The 23,224-nt window shown below is 37.9% G+C and overlaps 1 long non-coding RNA gene across 1 annotated transcript in view; it reads right to left on the bottom strand.

Moving 5' to 3' along the window:
- Positions 1-23,224, bottom strand: part of LOC118666173 — a 30,178-nt gene that overhangs the window by 6,175 nt on the left and 779 nt on the right. Inside the window, exons 2-4 of the long non-coding RNA XR_004970882.1 lie at positions 22,628-22,766; positions 22,246-22,326; positions 4,634-4,693 (exon numbers count right to left, since the gene is read on the bottom strand). This is a non-coding gene — a long non-coding RNA (uncharacterized LOC118666173). The remainder of the gene's footprint in view (positions 1-4,633; positions 4,694-22,245; positions 22,327-22,627; positions 22,767-23,224) is intronic.

The following is a 23,224-nucleotide window of genomic DNA, read 5'->3' as shown; positions in this document are numbered from 1 at the left end:
AAGCCAGGGAATATACATTCTACTCAAATGCTCATAGGACATATTCAAAAATAGACCACATATTGGGTCACAAGCAAAGTATCCCCAAATTCAAGAAAATTGAAATCATAAAAAGCGTCTTCGCAGACCACGATGGCATAATATTAGAAATAAACTACAATAAAAACAACCCAAAATACTCAAACACCTGGAAGCTGAATAGCATGCTATTAAATATTGATTGGGTTACCAATGAAATCAAAGAAGAAATTCGAAACATCCTGGAAACTAATGACAATGAAAACACAACAATCCAAAACCTATGGGACACAATGAAAGCAATCCTGAGAGGGAAGTTTATAGCTCTACAGGCCTATCTCAACAAACAAGAAAAAATGGTAGTAAATCATCTAACTCTACAACTCAAAGAATTAGAAAGAGAGCAACAAGAAAACCCCAGAGTGAGCAGAAGGAAGGAGATAATAAAGATTAGAGCAGAAATAAATGACATAGAGACCAAAAAAACAATACAGAAAATCAATGAAACCAAGAGCTGGTTCTTTGAAAGGATAAACAAGATTGACAAACCTCTAGCCAGACTCACCAAGAAGCAAAGAGAGAGGACCCAAATCAACAAAATCAGAAACGATAGAGGCGAAATAACAACAGACCCCACAGAAATACAAATGATTGTTAAAAAATACTATGGACAGCTCTACTCCAACAAACTAGACAACCTGGAGGAAATGGACAAATTCCTAGAAAAATACAACATTCCAAAACTCAATCAGGAAGAATCTAAAAATCTCAACAGGCCAATAACTATGGAAGAAATTGAAGCAGTCATCAAAAAGCTTCCAGCAAACAAAAGCCCAGGACCAGACGGCTTCACAGGGGAGTTTTACCAAACATTCAAGGAAGAACTAAAACCTATCCTCCTCAGACTACTACAAAAAATTCAAGAGGAAGGAACACTTCCAAGCTCATTCTATGAAGCCAGCATCACCCTAATACCAAAACCAGGTAAAGACAACACAATGAAAGAGAATTACAGGCCAATATCCCTCATGAACATAGATGCCAAAATCCTCAACAAAATCTTAGCAAATCGGATCCAGCAGTACATCAGAAAGATCATACACCATGACCAAGTAGGATTTATCCCAGGGATGCAAGGATGGTACAATATCCGCAAATCAATAAACGTGATACATCACATAAACAAATTGAAAGAAAAAAACCACATGGTCATATCAATTGATGCAGAAAAAGCATTTGACAAAATTCAACACCCATTTTTGATAAAAACTCTCAGCAAGGTGGGAGTAGAAGGATCATACCTCAACATAATAAAAGCCATATATGACAGGCCCACAGCCAGCATCATACTCAATGGACAAAAACTAACACCATTTCCCCTAAGAATAGGAACAAGACAGGGATGCCCCCTCTCACCACTCCTGTTCAACATAGTACTGGAAGTGTTAGCCATTGCAATTCGGCAAGAAGAAGAAATAAAAGGCATCCAAATTGGAAAAGAGGAAGTAAAACTGTCCTTATTTGCAGACGACATGATATTATACATACAAAACCCTAGAGACTCCATCAAAAAGCTACTGGACTTAATACATGAATTTGGCAATGTAGCAGGATACAAAATTAACCCCAAGAAATCCGAGGCATTTCTATACACCAATAATGATCTTTCAGAAAGAGAGATTATAAAAACAATCCCGTTTACCATCGCACCAAAAAAATTAAGCTACCTAGGAATAAACTTAACTAAAGAGGTAAAAGACCTCTACTCAGAAAACTACAGGACGTTGAAAAAAGATATAGAGGAAGACGTAAACAGATGGAAGAACATACCGTGTTCATGGCTTGGTAGAATCAACATCATTAAAATGTCCATACTACCCAAAGCAATCTATAAATTCAACGCACTTCCCATTAAAATACCAACGGCATACTTCAGAGATCTAGAACGAACTCTCCAAAAATTCATCTGGAATAAAAAAAGACCTCGAATAGCTGCAGCAATCCTGAAAAAGACCAAAGTAGGTGGGATCTCAATACCAGATATCAAGATGTATTACAGAGCCACTGTTCTCAAAACTGCCTGGTACTGGCACAAGAATAGGCATATAGATCAATGGAATAGAATAGAGAGTCCAGAAATCGGCCCGAACCAATATGCTCAATTAATATTTGACAAAGGAGGCAAGAACATACAATGGAGCCAAGATAGTCTCTTCAATAAATGGTGCTGGGAAAATTGGACAGATATATGCAAGAAAATGAAACTAGACCACCAACTTACACCATACACAAAAATAAACTCAAAATGGATAAAGGACTTAAATGTACGACAGGAAACTATAAAAATTCTAGAAGAATCCAAAGGCAACAAAATCTCAGACATATGCCGAAGCAATTTCTTCACTGATACAGCTCCTAGGGCACTTGAAACTAAAGAGAAAATGAACAAATGGGACTACATCAAAATAAAAAGCTTCTGCACAGCAAAAGAAACCATCAACAAAACAACGAGAAAACCCACTGTGTGGGAAAACATATTTGCCAATGTCATATCCGATAAGGGCCTAATCTCCAAAATTTATAGGGAACTCATACAACTTAACAAAAGGAAGATAAACAATCCAATCAAAAAATGGGCAAAGGACCTAAATAGACACCTTTCAAAAGAGGACATTCAGAAAGCCAAGAGACATATGAAAACATGCTCAAAGTCACTAATCATCCGAGAGATGCAAATCAAAACAACAATGAGGTACCATCTCACACCTGTCGGACTGGCTATCATCAACAAATCAACAAACGACAAGTGCTGGAGAGGATGTGGAGAAAAAGGAACACTTGTGCACTGCTGGTGGGAATGCAGACTGGTGCAGCCACTATGGAAGACAGTATGGAGTTTCCTTAAAAAACTGAAAATGGAACTCCCATTTGACCCTGTGATCCCACTTCTAGGAATATATCCCAAGAAACCAGAAACACCAATCAGAAAGGATATATGCACCCCTATGTTCATAGCAGCACAATTCACCATAGCTAAGATCTGGAAACAGCCTAAGTGCCCATCAGTAGATGAATGGATTAGAAAACTGTGGTACATCTACACGATGGAATACTATGCTGCTGTAAAAAGGAAGGAACTCTTACCATTTGCAACGTCATGGATGGAACTGGAGAGCATTATGCTAAGTGAAATAAGCCAGTCAATGAAGGAAAAATACCACATGATCTCACTCATTCATGGATAATAGAGACCATTATAAACTTTTGAACAATAATAGATACAGAGGCAGAGCTGCCTCAAACAGATTGTCAAACTGCAGCAGGAAGGCCGGGGAGGGTTGCGGGGCAGGAGGTAGGGGGGTAAGAGATCAACTAAAGGACTTGTATGCATGCATAGAAGCATAACCAGTGGACATAAGACATTGGGGGATAGGGGAGGCTAGGGGACTGTCTAGGGCGGGGGGATAAAATGGACACATATGTAATACCCTTTGTAATACTTTAAGCAATAAAAAAAAAAAAAATAAAAAAAAAAAAAAAAAAAAAAAAAAAGCAATCACAGTTCATGCTATTCCAGGCTCAGCAAATATTTTAGTTTTTTTTAATTTTTTTTATGTTCCTGAAATAAGTTCAGCTCCAGAAATAGAATATGCAACTCTATGTGCATTTAAGATTAAGTTGCCAAATTTTTAATAGATTCCCTTATTTTTATCCAGTTTAAAATACCATTTCTGATTTACTTTCACAAGAATAAATGAAGTACTGGTCTTCATCATGAAATGAATAGTTTGTAAAGTATCTTGAATCTTAGATTACTTCCTTTCACATTTTTATATACAAGTTTTAAATACTATAATAAAATTCTCAAAGTTGCATTTTGCCAATGAAATATTTGTTATTTGGAAAAATCAAATTCCAAATACAATAAGACAGGATTTATTAGTAATAGTATAATCTTTTCCTTATATATGCAGTACCAATGTAATTTACCAAACTTTGTGACAAATTATGAAAGAGACATTTTGGATTAAAATTTAAGCATTACACTAAGTACAGATAAGTCATTATCATCAAGTTATTAATAAGGTAGAAAATAAACTTATGGCAATATATTTTAATAGTAATACTTATAACAGCATAATACTAAAAAGGTGGATTTTTACTTATCACCTTTAATAAGGTGGTAACCTATAGAAGCTCTACAATCATAGAAACTATAAATAAAGTATTTTCATGGTGCTTAAACCATTTTTAGTGGAGCCAGAAAGAATCCAGTCCCTTGACAAGTGATTATTATTTTTTCCTGGGTTTCCGTGGAATGCTGGAAAATTACCAGTGACATGTCAAAACTCCAGGTTTGGCAGACACTGTTGGTGCCGCCTATATCCTCTCTGTCTATCCTGCCAGAGCATTTCTGCCTAACTTCCTCTCCTTGCCGAAGGCCCTCTGGCTGCTGGAGTGCCCCAGGTCAGAAGCACCGATGTTTAATATCACCCAGCAACAGTCCTGATGACTGTTCTACAGTGTTCCTCCAGGCTCCCCAAGAGGGTTAAGCTCCAGTCGACCCACTTCCTTGGCTTCTTTCCTTTGGTGTCTTACTTTCTCCCATTCTTACCTCCGTTTTGGGGATCACCTCTGGTTTCCCTGGAATCCTTGTGTCTGCTTCTGGAGAAACCTAAGTCCAGACAACAGGAGTCAGTATAGTGATCTTAGAAGGCAGAAAGTCTGGCTTTGCCTCCCAGCCCTGCCACGTGAACTTGGGCAGATTACTTGCCCACTCTCCCTCAGTTCTTCGCCTGTAAGATAGGAATAATGGGTACTATCCTAGGCACAGCCTATCATCTTGATTCACTTATTATTGTTATTAATGATAACAATATGGCTTTGCATGACCATGGAAAAGTTGCTTAATTTTCTGTGGCTCAGTTTTCTCACCTGTAAAATGACAATAATTATAGTACCAACTTCACAGAGTTGTTATGAAAAGTCAGAAGTTTATATTTGTAAAACACTTGGAACATAGCACATGACACTTAGCAATTGCTATATTTTATGAATAAAATTTCAAAAGCTATGCATTTTCTTGTACAAAATAAAATATATAAAATTTCCAAGTTATGAGTTGACTGAAAGGTGTGTGTGTGTGTGTGTGTGTGTGTGTGTGTGAGAGAGAGAGAGAGAGAGAGAGAGAGAGAGAGAGAGAGAGAGAGAGAGAGAGATTAGTTCAGTAAGATTAATCTATGGATTTGTGTCATTCACCATAGCTAAGATCTGGAAACAGCCTAAGTGCCCATCAGTAGATGAATGGATTAGAAAACTGTGGTACATCTACACGATGGAATACTATGCTGCTATAAAAAAAAAAGAGAAAAAAAAGAAGGAACTCCTACCATTTGCAACGGCATGGATGGAACTGGAGAGCATTATGCTAAGTGAAATAAGCCAGTCAATGAAGGAAAAATACCACATGATCTCACTCATTCATGGATAATAGAGACCATTATAAACTTTTGAACAGTAATAGATACAGAGGCAGAGCTGCCTCAAACAGATTGTCAAACTACAGTGGGAAGGCCGGGGAAAGTTGGGGGGCAAGAGGGAGGGGTATAAGAGATCAACCGAAGGACTTGTATGCATGCATATATGCATAACCAATGGACATGGGACGCTGGGGGGTGGGGGAGGCCAGGGGATAGTCAAGGGCGGGAAAAAAAAAAGACACATATGTAATACCCTTTGTAATACTTTAAGCAATTAAAAAAAAATTAAAAAAAAAGATTAATCTATGGATTTGTGTAAATGAGGGGAATCTAGAGGATGAATTTTCAGCAGACAGCTCTCAAAGAGGACCAGAGTACAGATAAATACATAAAGAGGAGATGGATGGCCAGAAAACTGTCTTCAAAGGGGCAGAAATTCTTTTCATATTTATAAGTGTAGGTATGAAGTCAACCCACCAATGACTTAGGGTGCAGACTTAGCCTTTCAAAGTTTATTTCAAATTGCAAAGATCCCAATGTGCATATGAGAACATCTTGATTACTACAGTACCAGCAGGGGCTTCTCCTCTATAGGCAATATTGTGCTTAAGCTTACTACTATCTTGTAGCCTAATACAAGGTCCAACCACACAGGAAATGACATGGCTGTCCATTACCAAGTGACTTAAAGGCAGTTTCAGAAAATCGTAGACTATTGCTAACTACAGCACAAAAAGTTTACTATATACAACAACATGGATGAGAGAGAGAGAGAGAGAGAGAGAGAGAGAGAGAAAGAAAGAAAAGAAAAGAAAGGAAGTCTCACTTATTCTAAATTAAAACTTGAATCTTACAACTTCTTTGCTCTCCTCAACAAAGGTCTGCCCTGAAGCTCAGGGACTTACAATGGGAAAGGGAATATCATCTTTCTTTTTTCTCTTTCTGCGCAACTGGACAGAAAACAGCCCATTGTGTTTTTATTGATTTCAGAGAGAAAGGGAGAGGGAGAGAGATAGAAACATCATTGATGAGAGAAGGAGAATCATTGATTGGCTGCCTCCTGTACGCCCCACACTGGAGATAGAGCTCCAAACCCAGACATGTGCCCTTGACTGGAATCGAACCTGGGACCCTTCAATCTGCAGGCTGAAGCTCTGTCCACTAAGCCAAACAGGATAGGGCAGGAGTTCTTGATTTTTGCACCTTTCAGTTGTCTCTTACCAATCAAACTCAGCAATATGCAATCACTTTCAAAGGCATAACTTCACTCCATTCTGTCCTGAGCACATGATGTTTAGTTAGGCATTATTATTATTATTACCATCATGATGATGATTATTACAATTTTATAAACTAGGAAACTAAAGTTCTCATTAGGAATTTACTGTTCAGAGCACTTATTCAAGATGATGGCCCAAAACACAATACACATCTATCACCATGGCAGGCACACGCATAGTTTCTGATAAATAACAGAAAAAAAAAAAAAACGTGCTTGGCTAAGGTGATATAGTTCTCATTTCATATCAGTTGTAGTCCTGCTCCACTAGTCCTTTCTGTTTTCATGCAGTTATCACTATAAAGAGATAAGAGCACTGAACAGATGACATCTCTAATTTGCAGTCAAATTCCTGGTTCCAGGAGTGACATGTCAGGTAAGCCTCACCTTTTATAGAAGTTGATTCAGGAAATTCTGATCTCACACTTTTTTTTTTGTTCTTTTAGAAAGCTGAGGGACCAGAACAACAGAGGGCTTCCTGAAATCTCTCTTGAATGTTTATCTTCTGTGCATTTCCTTATAAAAACATAGATGGACTTGGGCATTGTCCTGGATTCTAGGGAAATATGCACTCTTCCAGAAGCACACAAAAGTTCTAAACAACAAATAACTTTTCAAACTAAAGTTGCCTACATTGAAATTCCCTTGTTGTAACAGTGATAAGAATACTGTCATCATGGTTTTGATTTAGTTTGTTAGATCTCTCAGCCATACCTGGAAATGCTGACAACAACTTGTCCTTTCTGTTAACGCCCAGAGTCCAAGTGATGTTCTAGCCTCAGGTTAAGCTAAGAAGCAGATAAGCAAGAATAATGCTTACTCATTACCAAGCTTCCCGAAGGCAGGCATTGCAAATTCTATTTGTTCGCATCCTTCACCATAACAAGAAGAATTCCTTATATATAGTCACATATTCGCTCAGAATGAATATCATACTATTAGGGGGATATAACTGGTAAAAGGTAAAAATATAGAGAACAATGTAGCAACCAGAGTTGAAGTATACAAATAGGGCACTTTTCTTGGGGGATTTTCCAAAGACAAAAAAGAGAAAAGTTTACTTTGTGGTACAGCACCATTTCTTAAGGTTTAAATTGTTCTCAGAAGTAGACTTCTTTTCAGAAATCTTAGGGTAGTATCTGTTTCTCAAAAAAATTCAAGTTATACATATGAACTTTATGTCCACATTTATATGGTGACATGGACTAAGACAATCAACATTTATTTTGTAGGTTTATGGCACATTGAATCACAGCCTGAATCTTTATTTCCCCCCCCCCCCCCATATAAGTTTTGAAGTTTATTTCAGACACTCAAATGTATTAAAAGAGAGAAGATCTCTGAGACAAAAAATGTTCTTGGTCCTAGCCAGTTTGGCTCAGTGGATAGAGTGTTGGCCTGAGGACTGTATGGGTCCCGGGGTTTGATTCTGGTCAAGGGCACGTACCTTCTATCTCAGTTGCAGGCTGATCCACGGTGCCCCGAAGGGCCCCATGCAGGAGGCAACCAATCCATATGTCTCTCTCACATGGATGTTTCTCTCTCTCTCTTTCCCTTCCCCTTCCTTCCACTCTTTCTAAAAATCAGTGGGAAAATGTCTTTGCAGAGAATTAACAACAACAACAAAATGTCCTTGAAGATTAGGCTTGGAGAATTTATAATATCAGAGGGGGGGAAAGTCTTTCCTTTAACATATTAATTAAAATCATTGCCAGGGTTCTTATCCCAGCATCAAGAAGGGTTCAGGAATCTGAAGAAGGCTGTGCGTAGATGACATAGGAATCCAGAGACTAATAAAGAGTCCGGAGAAGAGATATAATTTTGAAAGGCATTGGGGGTCAGAGGACCTTCAGCTAAAGCAGTGGTTCTCAACCTTCCTAATGCCGTGACCCTTTAATACAGTTCCTCATGTTGTGGTGACCCCCAACCATAAAATTATTTTCATTGCTACATCATAACTGTAATTTTGCTACTGTTATGAATCGTAATGTAAATATCTGATATGCAGGATGTATTTTCATTGTTACAAATTGAATATAATTAAAGCATAGTGATTAATCACAAAAACAATATGTAATTATATGTGTTTTCCAATGGTCTTAGGCGACCCCTGTGAAAGGGTTGTTTGACCCCCAAAGGGGTCGTGACTCACAGGTTGAGAACTGCTGAGCTAAAGGAACTGAAGACTACCTCCTTGTCTAGGATCCTTGCTTTTATTAACACAATCTGTCCTAAGACAAGGTGGAGATAATACACTTCAAACGGTAAGGTTTCAAAGGGTACAGAAGCATTGTCAGTTTGGGGAATAGCCTATGGCTGTTCAGGTGTTTGGCCAGTAGGAGGCAATAACATGTAGATTAAGATGCCCTTTAACTGTCTGGCAGCCACAGTTTCCTATTCAGGTTTGGGGAAATGCCTTTAGCCATTCCCAACAGGTGACTACATGTGTGACTCAACCCTGTTGAGTCCCCAAGTCTCATCAACCTTTTGATGAAAACTCTTGAAATTATGGCATGCTGGAATTGGTTCCCGGCAAATCATTTTCTAAAATTTTGTTTTAAAATCTTGTGGGAAAATAAACAAATGACTTCAGATTTCTTTGTTTTGATAAATATTTGCTAATTATCATTTTAATTAAAAAATAAAAAAGGGGTACTCATACCACTGACATTTTTATCATATGAATTATCCTATCTTTTTTCCAATTTAACAATGAAAACTAAATGGAATAAAGTCAAATAAGGATTTAATGGCTCTGTTTGCAAAAGCAACATTAAGTGGAAAGATGAGGCAATGAGTGATATCATTTCCCAAAGAATGTTCTACCTAATAAAAATTCCTTGGAATTTTAACAGTTGAGCCATGAACAGGAAATGTATTCTTTAGAAAAATAAATGTAGCAAATACTGGATTAAATACATTATACAGGTGAGTTTACTCTTGTCCTTTTACTTCACATTATAACCCAACTACTTTTAATCACTTCTGGTAAATACACAGATGTGAATCCCCTTCCTCTCTTTCCTGAATTATTGCAATAGCCTCCTCTGGAGGTCCCCCACTTCAGTCTATGCTCAACAAACAGCAGAGTGTTTTGGCTTTTGTAAAATGCAGTTCCTGCCCAGCAGTCCTGGTTCAGTAGTTGAGACTCGACCTCTGAACTAGGAGATTCCTAGTCAGGACACATGCCTGGGTTGCAGGCTTGATCCCCAATGTGGGACACACAAGAGACAGCCAGTCAATGATTCTTATCATTGATGTTTCTATCTCTTTCTTCCTCTCCCTTCCTCTCTGAAATAATATATGTGCATTATATTTTTTTTGTATACACACACACGCACACACACACACACACACACACGCACACACACATATACACAAAAATTAAAATTAAAATAAAAGGCACTTCCCATCATGCCATTCCTCTGCTCAAAACCCTCCAATGTCTTTACATCTTCAGTCAAAATTCTTTCAATAGCTTACATAGTCCTCTTTATAAGAGTTACAGCTTGTAAAGAGGGCCTGGAACTAATATCCAGGCTTCTTAACTGCAAAACTTGGCCCATTAACCATTATGTTACATGTAGGGATAACTTCAAAATTAACTTTTCTAACCCTTATCAATGAAATAGCTAAACATTTGCTATACAAATCTATACAAATTAAAATTAAGGATTTATCATTCTTTTCACTGGAAGAATAATTTGTTTGCTTTCCACAAAAGGCAGGAAGAAACGTACCCCTCAAAATATTTTTTATGAGTAACTGTAGGAACATACAATTTTTTTCATTACATCAAAAATTATGGAAGGGAGAGAAGTTTCTCATAGTAATTTTTTTTTTGTAGTGGAATAAAATTCAACACTTTTGTTCTATCTCAGTCTTACTATATAGGTTTGGTTTATAAACTGCTCTTATTTGATAGGTAGAAAGCAGAAGAGATTAATTCTGATTCTCACTATCCCAAAATACAATTTTAAAGGTTTTTGAAATGGAAATTGTCGATTGAAATAGAAGTGGACCTAGGCAAAACTCATTGCTTTGTGATTTTGAAAGTCAGAAGTCTCATTGAGGAAATATAGCCAAGGGAAATAAAATGTGGCCTCACAATAAGAGTTTGGAGTTTTTCTTCTTTTAAATTTAATTTACATAACTATAAATGTTCTAGTTGCTTAAATTATGTGCCGTGTATACACTATCTAATTTAACCTTTATAACAATGTACATAAGTTTTCATATATATGTGTTCAGTATATACTCGTCACCACCATTTTATAGATGGGGAGGCTGAGCAGGTTACTAGTTTGTCAAAGGCCACACTGCTTATGAATGGAGAATCTGGAAATCAAACCCAGATAATTTTGGTTTTCTTTTTTTTTTTAATTAAATCTTTATTGTTCAGATTATTACATTTGTTCCTCTTTTTCCCCCATAACTCCCCTCCTCCAAGTTCCCACCCCACCCTCCTCCCTCACTCCCCACCCAATGTCCTCATCCATAGGTGCACGATTTTTGTCCAGTCTCTTCCCGCATCTCCCACACCCCTTTCCCTCCCCAAGAATAGTCAGTCCATTCCCTTTCTATGTCCCTGATTCTATTATAATCACCAGTTCATTCTGTTCATCAGATTATTTATTCACTTGATTCTTAGATTCACTTGTTGATAGATGCATATTTGTTGTTCATAATTTGTATCTTTACCTTTTTCTTCTTCCTCTTCTTAAAACATTTCATATAATACTGGTTTGGTGGTGATGAACTCCTTTAGCTTTTCCTTATCTGTGAAGCTCTTTATCTGACCTTCAATTCTGAATGATAGCTTTGCTGGATAAAGTAATCTTGGTTGTAGGTTCTTGGTATTCATCACTTTGAATATTTCTTGCCACTCCCTTCTGGCTTGCAAAGTTTCTGTTGAGAAATCAGCTGACAGTCGTATGGGTACTCCCTTGTAGGTAACTGACTTTCTTTCTCTTGCTGCTTTTAAGATTCTCTCTTTGTCTTTTGCTCTTGGCATTTTAATTATGATGTGTCTTGGTGTGGTCCTCTTTGGATTCCTTTTGTTTGGGGTACTCTGCACTTACTGGACTTGTACGTCTATTTCTTTGACCAGGTAGGGGAAGTTTTCTGTCATTATTTCTTCAAATAGGTTTTCAATATCTTGCTCTCTCTCATCTTCTGGCACCCCTATAATTCGGATGTTGGTACGCTTGAAGCTGTCCCAGAGGCTCCTTACACTATCTTCGTATTTTCGGGTTCTTTTTTCATTTTGCTTTTCCGGTTGGGTGTTTTTTGCTTCTTCGCATTTCAAATCTTTGACTTGATTCTTGCACTCCTCTGGTCTGCTATTGGGAGTCTGTATAATATTCTTTATTTCAGTCAGTGTATGCTTAATTTCTAGTTGGTTCTTTATCACAACATCGAGGGTCTCATTAGATTTCTTGAGGATCTCACTATATTTATCGACGGTCTCACCAGTCTTTTCAAAGGCCTTACTAAGTTTATCGGCGGCTTCTAGACAGTTCTTGAGAGACCTTAAAAGTGTGGTTTTGAACTCTATATCCTCCATTTCTGTCATTTTTGTCCTGTTTCTTTGTCTCCGCATTTTTTTATGCTTTCTTGGTGCACCTCCTTGTGGTCTTTGTTCACAGTCTTGTTGTAGTTAAGCCTTGATTGTTGTAGGTGATACTGGGGGGGATTTGACCTCCAGGCCAACTGGCTGTGAGAATCAGCTGTGTCTGCAGTGGGAGAACTTCTGTCCTCTAGGGAGGTGTTAATCTAGCCTTTGCCTAAGGCTATCCTGCAAATGCCTCTGTGCAAGGCTTGGGCAGGGGGGGTCCCAGGGCATCAACAGGGCGGGCGGAGCGAGAAGTTATGGCTACTCTCAGTCCCGTCCCCAGAGGCTCTGCCTCTCAGAATCCCAGCAACGGCTGCAAACCTCGGGCGGAGCGAGAAGTTATGGCTACTCTCAGTCCCGTCCCCAGAGGCTCTGCCTCTCAGAATCCCAGCAACGGCTGCAAACCTCGGAGAGAAAGCTGCCCTCGAGTTCCGACCGATGCCAGACAGTCCCGCTTCTCCTGTTTGAGTCTGGGTCCCCAGAGACTCACCCGGAACTGGAGCTCAGAGCCTGAGACTCTCTCCGGATTGAAACAGACAACCACGCCCTCAGCTGCCAGCCCGCTCTGCACGCACCTCCGCACCTTTGTATTTTCCGCACTGCGCCTCCTCTGAGTCTCGGTATGCTTTTCTCTTTCCTTCTAGTTGTAGAATTTCCCCTCAACCAGCCTTCCTGTGGTTCTGGGTGATGTCCGTTCCATCTTATAGTTGTATTTTTGAAGTGGTTGTGCGAGGCAGCAATCTCCGGTGTTTACCTATGCCGCCATCTTGGTTTCTCTAATTTTGGTTTTCATAAATGGAAAGCCCAGATCCCTAACTACACAAGAAAACATAGGAAACAGTTTTCAAGTGTCTTTTCATCTTGAATTTTATCACTGGGAAACCAACTTTGCTCAACTATATCTCCTAAACTACGAAGTATTAAGACATTTTTATTTGTCTACAGAATTTGATGTGCAAAATAAGGGTTGCTATTCTCTTGAACTTGAAGAATGCCTTCTCCATATTTTCTAGGATAATAGAAAAAACTTAAAAGCAAAGATAACTGCTATATTTTTTTAATGACTGTGGAGAAACATTCCATTTTTTTTCACTAGTTGAAATAGTTAAATTTCAAACTATCTTCCTTTTATAAACTTTTATTTATTTACTTTAAAATATTTTTTATTGATTTCAGAGAGGAAGGGAGAGGGAAAGAGAGGGATACATCAATGATGAGAGAGAATCATTGATTGGCTGACTCCTGAACATCCCCTGCTGGGGATCGAGCCTAAAATCCAGGCATGTGCCCTTGATTCAGAATGAACCCGGGACCTTTCAGTCCACAGGCCAACACTCTATCCACTAAGCCAAAACAGGTAGGGCTCTTTTATTTACTTTTAAACTTCTGTTAGCAGATGGGCAGAGCAATTTAAATCTCATAATCCTAAAAGAAAAATCGAAGATTATGTAAATTTAAAATCTCCTCAGACATCCAGATGACAAAAGAAAGTTAAGCTCCTGATGACCTTTTGAATGAATTCACCCTTTTCTAGAAAAAATGAGCTTAATTTACTTGATATGAGAAGAGAAAGAAGCCAGGTTGTTACATTGTTAAATGGAAAGCCTGCTTGGCAAAGTCCTCTAGAGTTATTCTCATCTGCCTCTGAATGTTCTCCTTTAGACTTAAGTACTCACAATTTAAAATGTTAAAATGATCATGAACTTTCAAAATAAATGTACTGATTTTCAACTATTTTATAGAAAATTCTCCCTGAAACAAATTAGCCACTAGTTTAAACTGTGTCAATAACATTAACCAATTTCACTCACTAATGTTCATTTGGGCGATTATTCTTTAAATTGTCTTTTGGAAATTGCAAAAACCACAATCTTTTCTTCCACAAAGTTACTTGATTATCATAAATATTCAATAACCGATGGTTTGATTTTGCTCAAGAGAAAAAGCAATGTTTGTAGACAAGAGCTGCCCCACATGAACTTGGAGAGGAAGAGTACTCTCCGATGATTGCCACACATGCAGAAAAGCAACCCCATCTGCCAGTTGTTTTGGAAATGGGGTACATCCTGAATGGGGTTGTCCTTTTGGACTGGTATCATAAACTCTTCTAAATATATTCAGCCATACAGCTCTGAAAGCTTTATTCATTCATGAATATTTCGGAAAGCAATTATAGTAAAATAATTATTAAAATCACACCAAACCCCCATTTATAATTTCTTTAAGAAAAAACGTTTGATAATGGAGAATTTTAATCTTATACAAAAGTTGGCCTAAGAAAATAGTGAACCCCTATATGCCCATCACTTAGTATCAACTATTATTATCACTTACCAATTTCATTTCATTCTTTCCTCCCCAACTTTTTTCCTGAAGTGTTTCAAGGTAAATCACAGACATTGTGCCAATTTATTCTTAAATATTTAACTATATATCTAAATTTGAACAAGATGCTTTTATATTTTTTACCTCTACATTTTAAAGAAACATTGCATTTTTGTCATTATTTAATTAAATATTGCAATCACATAATAAAGATCATAAATGCATGAGGATAGTTCGTAATTATGACCATTGGGAAGAATATAGTTTAAAGGGAATAAATATTTTTCTGCCTTCTCTTACATTAAGTACAGGCCAAGCTGTTTCCTCCTTGCTATTTCTTTCATCAATAAGTAAATATATTAAATGGGTCATTCTAAGCATTAAAACTAGACTCCCTCCTCCCCCACCCCCCCAAAAAAGGACAACATAGATGCAGTATAACCCATATGATCCTCAATAATTATTTGAATGTTTTTATAATAATAGTTTGTTTGCAAGGCTGCAAGATTTCAGGTCATAGAAACAAGTATTTTTGCACACATTCTTAAACCAGATGCTAATAAGATAGTCAATCAGTAACCCAGGTTTTACAATTCATGTGAAACACTTCCTGAATTAAAGGTTTTTCTTTAGCTAAGAGAGTATACTACTGAAAAAAAAATGGAATTAGAACCACTGTTATGCTCCAATAATTCTCTTTGTGCTATTCTCTAAACTCACCCCACCCCCCAGTTTATTTAAATGCCTATACAATGTTTATTAGAATAGGTCTAAATTTTATGTATTTATATGCCAACATAAAAAAAAATTTCAAATATAGGTAGATGATAGGTAGATAGGTAGATAGATGATAGAATTTAAATTTTATTGCTATTTTTACTTTGTTTTGCTTTGGGGTTTTGGATCTCAGAATTGATTGTATTCCTTGGTTCATAGTAAAGAATTTAATTGATCGTTCTCCTTGGTTCATGGCAAATGTTTATTGTCCACCAGTGCACCTTCCCCCTTTTGTTTTATTTCATTATTTTTCCCATTCTTTCCTCCATCATCAATTCCCTTCCCACCCCTACTTGGCAACTACTCACATGCAGTTAATGTACGTTCTTCTAATTCACATTCTACATGGTTCATGGTCTTTTCATGTGCATTCATGTAATTTATTTTTATTAATATATGTATGGTTTGAATGGCATCATGTCCTGTTTCTTACTATTTTATTCAACTTTATAGTTTTGATATGCCCACACTGCTATCCTTTCCATGCTGCTCATTGGCTCTGATACCGCACAGTATACCTGTCATGCTGGTCCATATACCACATTTTACTCATACATTTACCTATTTTTCAACTCCTAGGGTGCCTTTCTCCTTGTGCATCTGTGAAGAGCATTTCTGGAGTAGACACCCAAGAGTGGAACTTTAGGGCACAAAGTATATGGCTGCAGCTTTCGCATAATGTTGCCAGATTGCTCTCCAAGTGGCCACATCATGTTAGAGCCGCCCCTCTTGCATTATTCCATGAGATTTCTCATTTCCTCACCTCCTCACCAGCCTTTGATGTTAGAATAGTGTAACAAAACCAATGGAGTCCTAGTGGATAGTGGTTAGGTACATGGCCTCAAAGCCATTCCACCTGGATTCAGATTCCAGCTCTATCACTTAATACTTGTATAACTTTTTGCTGACTAAGTTGTAAAATGAGACAATAATAATATATAGTTTATAGACTTGCTAAGAGGATCAGAACAATTATATTTTAAAAGTACTTGCTGCCCAGCTGGTGTGGGTCAGTGGTTGAGCATCGACCTATAAACCAAGAGGTTGCAGTTTGATTCCCGGTCAGGGCACATGCCCCAGTTGTTGGCTTGATCCTCAGTAGGGGGTGTGCAGGAGGCAGCCAATCAATGATTTTCTCTTATCCCTCTCTCCCTCTCCCTTCTTTCTGAAAAAAATAAAAATATTTTTTAAAGAAAGTGCTATAGTGCTGAACCATAGGAAGCATTCAAATACTGTTTATGTTATTCCTCCAATTAATAGTGAGGCCTAAATCAATGAGTACTCTTCATATATTTAGTGGCCAGACTACTCCATATGTTCACATTACTTTTCCATAAAGTTCCTTGACTTTATTTTGGCTGCATCCTTTTTGTTTCTATATATCTCTGATAGCCTTAGTCATTTACAGAAAGTGAAAAGATTTTCACAGTCTAACACCCATCATTTAATTTTATCTTTGTTGTCCTGTTTTGAGGCCACATCTTTAATTGAATGTAGTCAAAGTGATACATTTTTTTCCTTTGTATTTATATTTCATGATATTTTGGGTGTTGTTTAAGAAATCATTTTTTTACTCAGAAATCAAATACACATACAAATTTTAGTATTTAAATTTTTTTGAATTTGCATCTCATTTTATAACACATTCTAATCATTTAATAATCTTGTTTGACTTTCTTATTAGTTCTATTAGTTTGTTAGGAGATTTCTTAGCCTTTTTATTTTCATATTATTACCTGTAATTAATGAGTTTTTATTTTTTCCTAGTAATTGTTAATATCTTTTATTATTTTTCTGATCTTATTGTATTGTCTAAGACTTTCTGTACCTTGTTGAACAGTAATGAGATATTGGGATTCCTATTGTTTTTTCCTATATTTTTCCAATCAGATAAAATCCTTCTAAATCAAACATTTCAAACTCAAAGGCTAACACGGGCCAAATAAACAAGGCATATGGCTCGTGGGCCAAAAGTTTGACATGCTTGTTCTAAATGTTTTCCATTTGATATGTTATTGCTAAAACTTAGTATTGTGCCATTAGATAAAGACAAAATTTTTTCCTAGTTTTGTCAGATGCAGAATATAGAGTTCTCTGAAATATATAAAATAAAATATTTTCAGCAATCCTTCCGATAAATTTGAACAGTCCATAGAAACCTATTATTTCAGGGAAGTCTCAAAATATCAAGATTAGGGGAAGCTAAGAGTGAAAGGAATAACAGTCAAGTTGCCTAATTTAAACTCATATTAAGAGATGTTGAATCAAGAAGAGAATTAGCTGAAGGAAGTGATTTCTGGTCAGTGGGAAGGAAATCTTGACTTTTCTAAACAATCTGCTATTTTTGGTTTAGGTGAACTAATGACCTTTATTTTTGTAAGTACCTGCACAACAAAATGATGATCTGATCATGTCTATGCTAAGTAATTGTTGAAATATTCCTTGAAAATATGAAGTTATTTCTCACAAGCTGGTAAACTCAGGGCTACAAACAAAACTGAAACACATGTTAATTGTAATTATTAATAAACTAGGGGCCCGGTGCACGAAATTCGTGCACTGGGTGTGCGGGGGGTGGGGGAGAGTGTCCCTCAGCCCAGCCTGCCCCCTCTCACATACTGGGAGCCCTCAGGTGTTGACCCCCATCACCCTCCGATCGCCTGATCAGCCCCTTGCCCAGGCCTGACGCCTCTGTCAGAGGAGTTGACCCTCATCACCCTCTGATCACCAATCACCAGATCGGCCCCTTGACCAGGCCTGAGGCCTCTGGCAGAGGTGTCAGGCCTGGGCAGGGGACCCCCAGCTCCCCGCGGTTGCAGGCTCCGCCCCTGCCCAGGCCTAACGCCTCTGGCCTAGGCGTCCAGCCCAGGCAGCGGGGACCTGCAGTGGCAGTGGGGGGCGCCGCGATCGTGGGCTTCGCTTTAGGCCCAGGCAAGGGACCCCTAGCTCCTGGGACTGCCAACTTCAACCGTGCCCAGCTCCCATCGCTGGCTCCACCCCTACTTCCTGCTATCACTGGCCAGGGCGGAAAAGGTACCTGATTCTCCGATCATGGCTGGGGGACAGGGCAAAGGCGGCCCCAGGGCCGCCTTTGCCCTGCCCCCCAGCTCTTAGCTCCCCCCTGGGTTTCCGATCAGTCAGTGGCAGGGGGCTTCTTCCTGCTTTCCCTTTCGCCTCCCTGCATTGTGCCTACATATGCAAATTAGCCGCCATCTTGTTGGCAGTTAACTGCCAATCTTAGTTGGCAGTTCATTTGCATATAGCCCTGATTAGCCAATGAAAACGGTATCGCCGTATGCCAATTACCATTTTTCTCTTTTATTAGTGTAGATAGACACATTTATAAAAGTCAGAGCAACAAAAGCTGTTATAATCTCAAGCAACTTTAGCTCAATTTTATATTTTAAAACCACAATTATCTTCAGATCTCTATTCACATAAATATAAGCTTAAAGCAAAAATTATCATTTTAAAATCATAAATCTTCATGAGACCTTGGATTCTCAATCTTTCTTTTAGTCATAAGCATTCTCTAATATGTAATCTCCCAAATTGATAATGATGTCCTCTCTCAATAATCTTATAGGGGTTAGCTATTTCCTATATAATAATAATAACAATAATAATAACTGTTTTATATATAATAAAAATATAAGAAGAAAGTGCTGAATTAACCACTATAGTACACAGGCTTACAAAATACAGATTAATCAAAACGACAGACATTGAATGCTAATAAAACTTTCACCTTAGTACTTACTGAGGCATGACTGTGCCTGTATAGTTATAGCATGTGTAATTTTTAAGTAACTCACTAGTGAAAGGGAAAGTCCTAGATCCTGATTGATACTTTTTTTTTTTAGAAAAAAGGTGAATTAAAAATAAGTTTTAGTTTGTCTAGTATGGAGAGGAGGGATGAAATACCCTTCCTTAGAGTATATTTTCACTTGAATCATAAAATATCTTTGATAAGTACTGGAGCTAAGATCCCTGCTGATTATTAATTAACCTATGTGTATTGACTGTGTTCTCAGGGCTTTGCCATACATGACCTCTTTTAATCCTCAAAGCACTCAAGTTTTCTAACTCCAGTTTCTATGCTTATACCTTCAAATAATTTGGTAAATCAAACATAAGTTACTAACAGCAGAATGTGGGCGCTAAAAAAATAATAATACTTTTCTTTCTACTTTCTAAGTTCTTTAGCTGGGCTAATAATCAAACTAATAGAGACAGATTAACAGGAGAAAATCAAATTTGTAATGTGTATGCACAGAATATTCATATAAGCATGAAAATTCCAAAGACAGTGAGGCAAAATTGGTTATACATGACATTTTGGACAAAGGAGAGAAGGGAGGGATGTAGTTTTAGATTTTAGAAGTGAAAATGCGCAATTTGCAGGTAATTGAGGGAGAGCCTGCAAGTAAATTTTTGCTAGGAAACCCCAAAACAATGAGATGTGTGTGGGGGTGAATGAGGGGGTGGGTAACTTAGTAAACATGCCCCTGCTAGATGTCCTCCCACCCACCATACTCAATTCAAATTAGACGAAGGTGAATATGCTAAGATTTCTTTCATGGTTTTTCTAACAAGTCTCTTGGGCAGAAAAGGGGGGAGGGTCAAACATTCTTTCTGAGACTTAAGTTTCTTAATAACCAGCTTAAAATCAATATCCCAAAAGGCACAGATTTGGGAGTGGCAAAACTTTGGTTCCCTTTAAGGACTACCAGTAAAAGAAATCTATTATCAATTGTATTATTTTGTTATTTGTAATCAAAGGAAAGCAAAGAAATAGCACTCTGGAAGCATTTTTTTCTCCTTGGACGAAAGTCCACTTCCTGTCTTTGGCATATATTTAATTTCAACAACTCTGTGGTCACAATGCAGTGATGGAAATAAAATAAGAGTTTTTCAACTCTAAGAGTCTACGACTTGGGGAATGAAGATTATTTGAAGCCAACTAGTTGTGTGTGTGTGTGTGTGTGTGTGTGTGTGTGTGCGTGTTTAACAGCTCATCCCAATGAATTGCATGCACAATGAATCAATTATACTGTTTAACTTAGTTATTTATTTCCAGGATTAAACTATGCAACATTTCTCCTTAGTCATTATCATTTTAGAAGATCACCTACCATGAATTCAACCACAAGCTGACACCTCAAACCTCCTGACTCTTATTATTTATTTTTAATAAAAGACTTACCCATCTTGGCTGTTTCTAACTAGACTGAGAGAAGATTGATAACTTGATTTTTTAAAGTAATTTAATCCAAAATCAACTGTTCAATGACATCTTTTCAGCAGGTATTACTGTTATTGTCATAACTAGCTAGGTTATTAATATTAGTAGTAGGAAGAGAGCCAAGGGGAGGCTAGACATTATAAGCATAGTCACCTAGGTAGCGTCACCTGGAGGCTACAACTTCACAGTCCCCAGGAGACCACACTGGTCCATCCTCTGCAGATCACTGGGGGGAAGGGATTGAAAGAAGAGGGAGGTGGGCACACTGGCAGTGAAGATGGGAATCAGAAGATGGAAATCAGAGAAATAACAAGAGAGTGGGCAGCTGGGAAAAATTCTGGACACCCTAGTTCAGTGGTCAGCAAACTGCGGCTTGGGAGCCACATGCGGCTCTTTGGCCCCTTGAGTGTGGCCACGAAGTTTCAATCGCACTGTACGTGCGCGCCCGCACGTGGTATTTTGTGGAAGAGCCACACTCGAGGGGCTGCAGTTTGCCGACCACTGCCCTAGTTGAATGAACATGGAGATAAAATGAGACTGCTGAGTCAAAATGAAATCATGTTGTTAATGAAATTAGGAAGAATAGGAGAAGCATGTTTGGATGGAATGATGAGACTGAGCATGCTGAACTTGACCTTCACAGGACCAATTAGGTAGCTGTTGCAAGTTTGAATCCAGAGATTCCCTAGCCAGGTAAGAGCTAGCATGATGGGAGTGAGCACTTGGTTCAGGCACATATTTAAGGGAGATGGCAAAAAAATAAAATTAAAAAATCAGTAATTAAGATCAATAATATTTTAATGCAATATGTTTTAAAATATCAAAATTAATGCCAAAATGATAAACCAAATATCAAAAGTTTAAGCAAAGGGAGATCAGTATTTCCTTTAAGGCCTCAACTTTGAACATGGTCCCGTGAAGCACTATTAAGAATACTGCCTTTATTTGAAAATTTGGTATTTTTATCATGATTTTTCACATTAAGTTAAAATTTTTAAAATACTATCTCAAAATAGTATTGATCTTGATTACTGAACTTTTTTGGTGCATTCTAGGCACTTGCCTCAGACCTTGTCTAAGTGAGAGGGAATTTCACTTACCTATACCAAAGTTTTCTTTTTATTTCTTCACTAAAAGGAACGGAATGATCACTAAAACTGAAATTGAACTAAGTTAATAACTCTATCTTAAATCCAGAGCTCCAGTTCTCATAATTTTTTCCCCTAGAGAAAACAACAACAACAACAAAATGATTTCCACTTTACAGATAAGGAAATCAAGTCATACAATGAATGACTCAGAACAAAGTTTAAACTTCTTGGTGTTGCATTAGACACACTAGATCAGAAGCCTCTCTAGGAACAAGCTGGAAGAAAATAAAATTATCACGTGTACTTATGTGAACACACCTTGTCCAAATAATGTGGACTGAAAGAGTAAGTTTTTGCAAACAGCATGCGCTTTTGCATTAGACACAGAGAGCTTCAATTCCTCTTTGGCCACTCACCAGCCGAATGACCTCTGACAAGTTCCAAAGCCTCAGTTTCCTCATCTGTAATAGGAGCCGGACACACCTGCCCTTCATTGTCTGGATGAGGAGGGAAAAGGAGAATGTAGCTAGTGATATTTATCAACCAGGATCGCAACCTATAACAGATAACACACACAAAACAGGAAAATTCCAGATTTTTTTAAAGTGGCAGGTGAAATAGAGATAAACATTATTGTACATCTTGTACTTTTGATTTTTTTTTTTTTACTGTGGTCACATAATATCTATTAAACTACTAAGGAAATAAGTGAATCATACATTGTTAGTGACTTTCAGAGACCTGCAATTTGGGAAATAATAACAGGAAATGTACATGCATAAAAATCATCTTTCTTACTCTTTACATGGTGAGCGATTTGCTTTTGAAATAACAGTGAACTCCTTTGCCATTTCAGCTTCAATTAAATGATTGCAAAATACATAGTAAACTTCCATCTATATTTTACAGTGCTTCGCCTGTGCTGGAGACACAAAAACTGTAGGGGAAAAATGAGAACATTTTTGAAGCCAGGTAACAGGTAACTGGCAAGGCAGGCCAAGCACAATGTCACAGCCACACACAGCTCGCCTGAAAGCACCCCACGAGCACGATGCCTCTTATTTTCAGCAACTGTCTTGACCAAAGGAGGCCAAGAGCTTAACCGCAGCTCTTGAACCCCCGGGGATTACAGAGCTCTGTCCCTGGGGTAAGACCCCCAGGCTTCCAGGTTTTCATCCTTCTCACACCTGGCGTGCTGGTTTTCAAGGCATATTCGAACTGGACAGGTCAAGACAGAGAGCAACTTCAGCCATCAAATATGGAGCGAGTGACCAAGGAAATGAGGGCGTCGGTTATTAAGATGATTGTTACCTGGGCAGCCAATTTTTTCAAGACGATGCGCCATCTAGTTAATCTCCTGCATCTGTTGCCTGACTCGGAGGAGGCATTTCTATA

This window comes from Myotis myotis, unplaced genomic scaffold (genome assembly GCF_014108235.1).
Source record: "Myotis myotis isolate mMyoMyo1 unplaced genomic scaffold, mMyoMyo1.p scaffold_m19_p_11, whole genome shotgun sequence".
In the NCBI taxonomy this organism is placed as follows: domain Eukaryota; kingdom Metazoa; phylum Chordata; class Mammalia; order Chiroptera; family Vespertilionidae; genus Myotis; species Myotis myotis.
Note: the sequence above shows the minus strand (reverse complement) of the source record. Positions and strands in the feature narration are given on the sequence as shown.